Here is a 9,055-nt window from a genome sequence, read left to right as displayed (position 1 = left end):
TCGTCCACTGCCGACGCAGTGGATGTCGTGCACGGCCGTGGTTCTCGTGGCGGTGGAATCACGCGGCGAGGGATCCACCTGGGACCTTCGTGCGCCGTTTTCTAACCAAGCAGCGGCTCTTCGAACACGTCACCCTCGCATATGGAGACACGTCCGGCAGCCGCCCGGCGACTTTTCATATCCTTCGACCGTGAATTTCCCTGGACAACGATCGCCGCGAACGAGCTCCGGACACGCAGCAGGGTCGCGGCTTTTGCACGCGGCTCAATGTTGCGGGAAAAAATTATTAGAAAATGATAGAAAAAAAAAGTGTCAAATGACAGACGAAGAGTGCCCGGAGGAAAAGAAATTTAGACAAAGGATGGAGCGACTCGCGGCTGATCCGGCTGAAGTTCGCCGATCCCCGATCAGGCTATCGATCGATCCTCGAGGCGAGACCTCGTTCACAGCGGTGGCACGATGCGCTTCCAACAGCGATCGTACGTACGGCCATCGAGAAATAACGAATCGATCGACCATGATGTGCCGCGGCTCCAAAGAAAATTTGTCGCCCGTCGAAACTCAAACCGTTCTAGAGTAAAGCGTTATCGGACTTTGTTTCGCGCTTCGGCTACAGCCGAGTTTTTGTTCGAGCACTGTGCCCTTGTCTTTTCAGGTGATGCTATGATGCAGCACTGTTTGACCAGTTGGTCTCTTTTAGAGCGAGCAGATGCCTCTTTTGATAGCATCATTTCCTTGTAATTTTAACGTCACTTCCACATCTCCACTTTGGTTGATGTGAATTTTCAGACGTATTTGGTTTTAACGCTAACTTCAAGTATGTTCAAAAATGTGCTGCGAGTAACTTTAGGATTAGTTGTCGTACTCGACTAATATCGTTTCGCTATTCAATGGACACTCAGTTAGAGAGCAGATCATCGAATATAACTACGTACGTATATAATCAAACCACGTTAGCGAAAATTAAGCGAAGTTTCCCTCGCTTGAACGTTTCTGATTTTAACAAGTCAATATTCTAGGCGATTCGCAATTTTCCATTGGGTATTTTATAAGAAACAAAAATATTTGTCTTTACCAAAGGAACGAAGTAGTAACCGAATATTTGCGTTATAAGACAGATTTTTATTCATCGGTCTGCGAACCTTTCGTTTCCATCACGTTACACCACAAAACATGATACGCTACACTAAAATCGACACCAGTAAAAAGTGCAAAAAGGAACACGATATAGATCGACGCAATTCTATACCCACAAATTATTAGCGAGCGGCATAAGAACATATTACTTTACGGTTTCGATACAATGTCCTTTTCGTCCATTTTTTTCCTTCCCTCGGTTGAACGAGCATTGCCTTGTCGCTTGTCGAAGGCACGGTAAAACTTCGATACACCCTGCTGCACACGGAAAACGATCCCCTTGGCTAGGGTCAACCTCCAGTCGACTATAGTCTTTTCGCTCCTTTCTAAACTCTGGTGCGCTCCCGTGACGTCACTGGATCGTGTCAGTAGGTCAGAACCTGGATACGTCGTCCGTGTGCGCTGCTGTTTGTTCAATGTACTGGGTGCTCGCAAATTGCATTACCTGACTGAAACTTTGCCAGATTGTATACAACTGTTCGACGCGTTACTTTTCTCGCGTTGTTTCCGTGTCGATAGCGAGTCAAGAATACTACCGAAATACAGAGACTGCTTAGAAACTTTGGGTTTATTTGAAGAATGTCTGGAAAACAAATTCTTCTTCGCAGTAAGAGAAATTATCATTACAATTAACAGAGATCGTACCTAGGAAATTATAACTGCTGTATAGCTGTATATAGTTATGCGTTGTACCTATCGAAGAAATAATATTTCTCGCATGACGTTGAAAACAAAGCAGCACAGCATTGAGAATTAAAAATTTGTTATTAAATATTTATATGAACAACGAGTATCTGTAATGTTATGCTCGTTACAAAGAAGAATATTTTACATATACCGAAGGGAAGGAAGATAAATATTTTCTTCAAAGGAGTTCTTTACACGTTACAGACTTATATTCTTCTTCGACGTTGATTTAGCTATTGTAAGCGGAACAGTAGTTCAACGAAACAATCGAGAAGTTTAAATTCGAGAGTGAACAGAATTTCTACGGAGAATTGGCAGCGCAACGAAGCAGCTTGTATGATGGTAGACGTCGCGACGCTCGATTCAGTGAAATTTCACCCGAAGCATCGTTGCAATGGAAACATTGTCCTTGTATCATTCGATTATCCGAGAAGTGATACAAAGTGAATGCAACCGTAACGAAAAGAACACATGAAATAATATTTTACATGCTACGCAACAGATAAGACTCATAGTGCATTTGTACTTGCTTCTATTTTTCCTTACAAGGATTGTCGTTTGAAAATCCTATTACATAATTGTATATGGTTTAAGTTGTGACTCGAGGTAACGATTGTCAGCCCTTCGTCCTCGCTCTCTACAATCGATTGTATCATATACCGATTGCAAATCTTTAATCGACAACCCTATCATTGTTCATTGTACCGACGTTCATTTATGTTTAACGTTTACAAAACCAGTTATGTTGTGTCTCGCACAAGCATGCAGTCGTGCAGACGCACAGACCGAACGTCTGATGTGTCAGACTGAACGTGACATGCAGAATCATAAGCATGGTACGTATCTTACAAAGGGACACACGTTTTTGATATCGCTCAACGCGTTACACACGTTAGTTTATTTTTAGACGTATCTACTGAAAGACGCCTGCGGGACATATTGCGTGTTTTCATATGCGCTCGATCGTTAAAATTGGCACGAGATTATCAAATCGAGTACCGACATAAAACGTGGGAGAAGCGTGAACGCTACTCACTCAAAAGCAGCCACGTCGACGCGTGTCGTTGATGTAATGCGCACGAAAAATTATATTCGTCCGATTAACCCCTTTTACGCGTCACCCTCGCCGAACGTAACGTTTTCTCCAAGATAAAGGTTAAAGTTTATCGAGTCTTTGCAACCTCGACAATTTACCGCGGTCATTAATTTCTTCCGCAACGTTGGTCCCTTGTGCAAGACAAATTTTTCTATAGTCCGCGTACGTCGATGTGTATTCCGTGCGACCACGTTACCGCGCCTTTGATCACCGTTTTTTTCCGTTGCGTTTTCTGCGATAAAGTCGCCTGAAGATCTCACGGAACAAGTTCCTCGGCTGACAACACAAATTTCCACGATAATTCAACGTCCGTCGCGTTTCTCCAAAGTTGTAGCAGACGAACGAGATAAACAACAAATCACGCAAATTCTGTGAATCGCTCGTAAATTATTCGAAATCGCGCTGTACATGCCGAGGTCGGTCGTATCTTTATGAAATTAATACCAATAAAAGTGAAACCAAACGAAAACTCGTCGAGAGTTTGTAACTATTTCCGTGAAATGATTTCTAAGATCGTTGCAGAGGATTTGTAGAATTGTTAAAATGAAATCTAATTTACATCGAAAGGGATCAGAATGTGCGTATAACGTGTCGTACATAAGTATTGCAACATTTGAACTTTCTTGCGCAATAATTTATCGACTAATAATATCAATGGACTAACAAATTGCGAGTTTATAATTTTTCAAGTTCACAACGAACTGGATAATCAAACTTGATCTCTAATTTGTAACATTTATGTACAGTATTTGTTTTATTACCGGGCTTATTTGCTATCACGAAAGAGAATTAGAGTCGATAGTTCGTGATTCGTAATTTGTAAAATTTCACTAATAATATTAATTCATGTATTTATAGTCTAAGGTTTTATATGAAACAATATTCTCGAAATATTTTAATAATTTCCTAATGATTTACAGGTTTACGGTTTATTTAATCCTTTGTACTTGTATATGGTGTATACGTAGTAGTGCGATAATATTAATTACCGCAAAATGAAAATTATATATTTTCCAAAATTAAGATATTATGAAATATTTGTCAAACATTAATCGCTAGCGGATTCTGCCAACTTTGTGATTGCTATATCGAAAACAGAAATATGCATTTCGACATGCAGAGAATGTTGATCATTTTTCATATTCGTTGCGTACATTCTCGCAAGAATTTCATTGTGTTCGGCTGGAGCGTGGAACCGGTCGGGCTGCCAAAAGAAAATACGTGCAAACGATGATTAATGGGCGAACATTCGATGACACGATAACGAAACTTATCGCTCGATCTTCGCACGGACGAAAGAACAGTACGCAGATCGAGAAGTTAAACTTTTGGCCTTACCACGCGTTCCTTTGATATCGTTGTATGATGCAGATTTCATACGTTTCTAATACAGATTTCGAAAGTGACGACGTTATTACTTGAGAAATTAATATGATGTCTTTTACGAAAAGGCACGAGTACCGTTGAATGACTGTATTGCGTTTTTGAATGAAGTATCAATATGTAAGATCGTTTAAATCACATTTGCTTTTTGGGCCATTTGTGATATAAACAATGTTTGTCTCTGTGAACACGTTAGTGTACAATTTTAGGTATTATTCGGTTTCACTTTCTTGTTTTTATTACCAGTGTGAGTATTTTTATTATTACTGATCATTAAGTGAACGAAATTCTTAGAAATTTCAGACAGGCCGAATGATTTCTACGATAGACACAGAATCGAATATTTCTTTGTACAACTGAGACTGATTGAAATCTATTTTATAAATTATGTAAAACGTTTAATATCATTTGTAGCGTTTCTTGTTCACCAAATAAATCACGAAATATCTTGCAATCCATCTGCAATAGTTTAAGGTGTCAACGTAGTGATCATTCAGATAGATATCAGCAACGTTTTACCACATCAAGACTTGCTATCTATCATTTAGTCGCAATTCTATTTCATCACTTTCATTTTCCAGCGTATATAATTCTTCTGAACAATTTTATTCGACAACCTAAATACCCAAACACATCGAAAACGTTTATACTCGCCAATTACTAAATCATCCATCATAGTGAAAGCAGTAAGCTCGGTGCAGGACTCTCTTGCACAATAATTTACCAATCATCTTTGAATTGATACGATTAGTAAAATTTTACAGGTCGCGAGTCACAAGTTACCAATGTGGAGAAATTCTTTCCTATAACGGTAACGCGTTCGCAACAAGACAAAGATTTCTAAGTGAATTTTAAAAGTCATAGAAATATCTTGATCGTTCTATCCGCTGCAAAATTGTAAAATTATGAAAAACTGTTTTTGCAATAGGATCGTATAATCTATAATCGTCACTTCTCAATTCGCTAATTCTGAAATTATTACACAAGAGGGTTCAGGTAGTCAAATTCCGTCGGTTGCACCGCTGTCTCGAAAATTCCTCTGGTAATGCCACGGGACGAAACCTGCTCCCGCGAGAAGCCAACAGGCATCGATGATTACATCTTCCCAGGAAGTCGATTTGCATTGCAGATCCATGGAAAAGGGAGTTCGAGGGTACGAGCTACCGGTCGTAGAGGATCGTCGTCGTCGCCGAAATGGCGCAATGAAGATGGATGAAAACATTCGAGCGAATGGAAATGTCGCACGGTGGAATATTATAATGTCACACTGTGATTTATCGTCGGATTTGCTGCCGTGTTTTGTGTCTCGTGCTCGTAATGGCCAATAACGCGACGATGATGCGCGCAATTATCTCGCTGTTGCCCGTACGCCGCTTCCGAAGACAAGTACCGGGATAAGAACAAAAAGACGGACAGACCTCGCCGCGGTCGCAGCACCACTGACCTTGGTCTCGACCACGTCGATCCGGTGCAGAAATTGCGCCTGGATCCCTTTCGCGTGTGCACTTTCGGATCCGAATTGCTCGACTAAATTGCGCACCAGTTATCGATGCTTCATACGCCGTCGGCGAAACCCCTTCAGGGATATGCAAGAAACGAATTATACCGTGCGAGTTGATTTTTTATGTTATTTTCGCGATTGGTAGAATTTTAGAAAGAAAGTTTCGAAGGTGATTTTGACATAGAGGTTTAAGAACCGAATTGATGTATCAAAGCACTAAGAACCAGGCAATAGAATAATACGTGAAACTGGGTAAGTGCAACGTTATTAAGATTAAAAGATTTAAGTAATAAATATTGTGTAAAGTTAGAGGGAGAGAGTTACACGAGTCAGAGGCACGAAAAGTTTTCACAGTGCTAAGAAGATGGAATATTATAGCGTTAGAAGTATTTCAATTTCTTCGAACTTCGTAAAATTGTGCAATTTATATCTTTCCGAGATCGTACAACTTATATATCTATATCTGCTTGGTACGAAGCTGCAAATTAAAAATCAAAAAATTTTATGAAAGGAACTCTCATAATAATTCGCGTGAAGTTCGCGTAAATTTGGTTAAATACGAGATTTTTCTTCGAGCTCTTAACAACGTTTATCTCCCCTAAGCACAACTATCCACGTAAGAAATCACTCGAGACTCCTGATATCGTAACACTTTTAACCACTTTATTTGACCTCTAGCCCCGCCAATAAGGATAAAACTCAGAGAGCAACTTAAACAAGATTGACTTAATAGGTTTACAATTAAGAAAGTTCCAACTCGTCTGAAAACTTCTTGACCTAATACTTCCAGGAACACATTATCTGTGAAACGATATTAAAAAGTCTCGTTCTATCTTCCCGCTAAATCTAACCCCTCACACCATATCAATCAACCCTAACAGCCTAAAACCTTAAAAAGAAATTTCGTTATCAAACATCCAATTATTTTTCCCCTCTGTAGCTCCAATCTTTCCTCCGATCGTGAGATATAGTCGTGAGATTCAACGATATTACGAGCTTCACACGTCACGTTGCAATATTTTTGATCGTTCGTGAAAAGCTCGTACGTACACAGCTCGTTGGACACCAATTTTCGACGAGCAACATTCCGATCGTTATACGCGGTCAACGTTGCACCGACATTGAACCAGTGCAATGCTGCAATGCAGGTGGACCAGCCGGTGCAGCTGGAAGATGCGTAGGCAGTTGGAGGCTGGAGCCACTGTCTACCGCAAATCTCTCGCGGCTCCCGCAGATGTTATCTTTACCGCAAGATATCCAACGATTCTGTCTCCCTTTATGCACGAGCTAGCTCGCAAGAAATCATCTCGCTCGTATGGAATAGGAGGAGACGGAGACGAAGAAACGGGCTGGGCGGAGAGACACAGGGACAACGAGGATATAGGGAGGCCCAGTAGGGATAGAAGAAAAGCAGAACGTCGTTTCACAACCCTTTGTTCCGTGGATGCCGGATGCCCGAGCGTTGGATTATTTTTCTCACGGTGAATAATTCATCCTGACAAATGGGACGGGTGCGCGCGACCCGTCGTGGCTCGTCGTTCTGCTCGTTTTTCTAATCCGCTTTTTGTAACGTATCAATTCGAGTATTACATCGAATAACCGAGGATCGTGGCCACGAGGAGTCGCGTTAAATTTCAACGCGCGCTAGTGCAGGATCGTTAGAAATGACTCTTTGAGAATGGTTCTTTAACAGGTGGCGTGTTTGTAATCTTCAGGGTGATTGAACCCTTTTCGGTCGTAATTTAAGTCCTAATTAGATTCTACCGGGATCTTTTACATTGCTTTTTGCGTTGAAATGGTAGACGATTCTTCGATACTTGAAAGTTTACTTTTATGGCAAGTTTTTGACAACTGAAATCTTTTTACTCGTATTAGTTTTTAGATGGAGGAAATTTTGTGCTCTTTTTACGTTGGAGTTTGTTTGCTAAATTATTTTCACGTATTAAACTAGCACAAGGTTGCGTTTGTATTATTTAAGAGGAATTCAATTATTCGACGATTTAGTCTGAAATCTTTTGAAAATTTCTAGTAAAAATACCGAAGAAATATTACACATATTTGCGAATTACATTTACATTGATCAGTATAACAGCAGAAAATTCCCTAATAGACAGAAATGAAATTGAATTCCGCAGTTTAACGTCAGAACCAATTTCGCAAGGACGGCCATGAATCACGGCAGTTTCAAGCAGTTTGTCTCTAATCTCCGATTTCAATTTCATCGAGAGACAGGCGAATGTACAATACTGCGGGCTAATTTAAATCAAGTTCGCGGGAAATGTTTGATCAATGAAATAAAAGTTTGATTGCGATCAGGCAACGTTTGCATCGAGAAAAAACGATTTAACAATCTTTTCTACTTAATAAACTATTTTCTGTCGATAATCCGTTGCTCTTTTCACAGAAACTTTAATAACAGAGATATCGTATCGCTTCGAATGCGAAAACGAAAAATGTTAAAGTTGTTGAAGTTGTTTTCAGATCTTCCAATTTTGGTAACGATGATTTCATATTTCTCTTTGTAAGAATCTCAATGTCATATCGTGATATTTTTGCAGTATAAATCATCGTTTTAATCTTCCATATATTATGGAAGTAATGTATGTATGTAATATTCCCAAACGTGACTGTATAATTAATTAAGAAATTCCGTCGATTAAAGAGAAATAAACAGGTATTTACAAATACAAAATCGAAAATTAATTAAAAGAACTTCAACCGTATTCAGTACTCGATTTAAAAAATACACGATCTTACATACGTATGGAGATTTGCTCGCAATTAATTAATACGCGCTTAATTTTTGTCATTTGAAGAATCCACTCCCTAAACAAAATATTCCGGATAAATACGAATATGCTGTATCACGATCAGAAAGTAATATATACGATATTATTTTCAATACTTGTCGTCTTAGTTTTGGTCGAAAAACGTACTTCCGAACACTTCCTACGGAAAATTAAAAAATAACTTAATTCTGCTCATAAATCTAATAGCTAGAAAAAATCGCAAAGAAGCACACAACACAAACTCAGAACCAAAAAAAGTTGCAAAACATTTCCTTCTCCGACCATACACAGGTACGCGGACGTAGAAGCAGGTAAAAGAGATTAACAGGTAAGAGATTGAAAGCTAGACAATGGCCCAGCGTGCTCGACATTAAATCACTGGTAATTACGAGCAGCGCCACGGGCATTGTCTCCTATGTGCGCCACATTATCAGGCATCTATTCATTACGGCGGCGTAATTG

The 9,055-nt window shown here is 39.7% G+C and overlaps 1 protein-coding gene across 2 annotated transcripts in view; it reads right to left on the bottom strand.

Moving 5' to 3' along the window:
• The window catches only part of LOC100750198, a 56,216-nt gene that overhangs the window by 8,810 nt on the left and 38,351 nt on the right, over positions 1-9,055 (bottom strand). The gene's annotated exons all lie outside the window — the stretch shown is intronic.

This window comes from Bombus impatiens, unplaced genomic scaffold, assembly GCF_000188095.3.
Source record: "Bombus impatiens unplaced genomic scaffold, BIMP_2.2 scf_0442, whole genome shotgun sequence".
Classification (NCBI taxonomy): Eukaryota; Metazoa; Arthropoda; class Insecta; order Hymenoptera; family Apidae; genus Bombus; species Bombus impatiens.
Note: the sequence above shows the minus strand (reverse complement) of the source record. Positions and strands in the feature narration are given on the sequence as shown.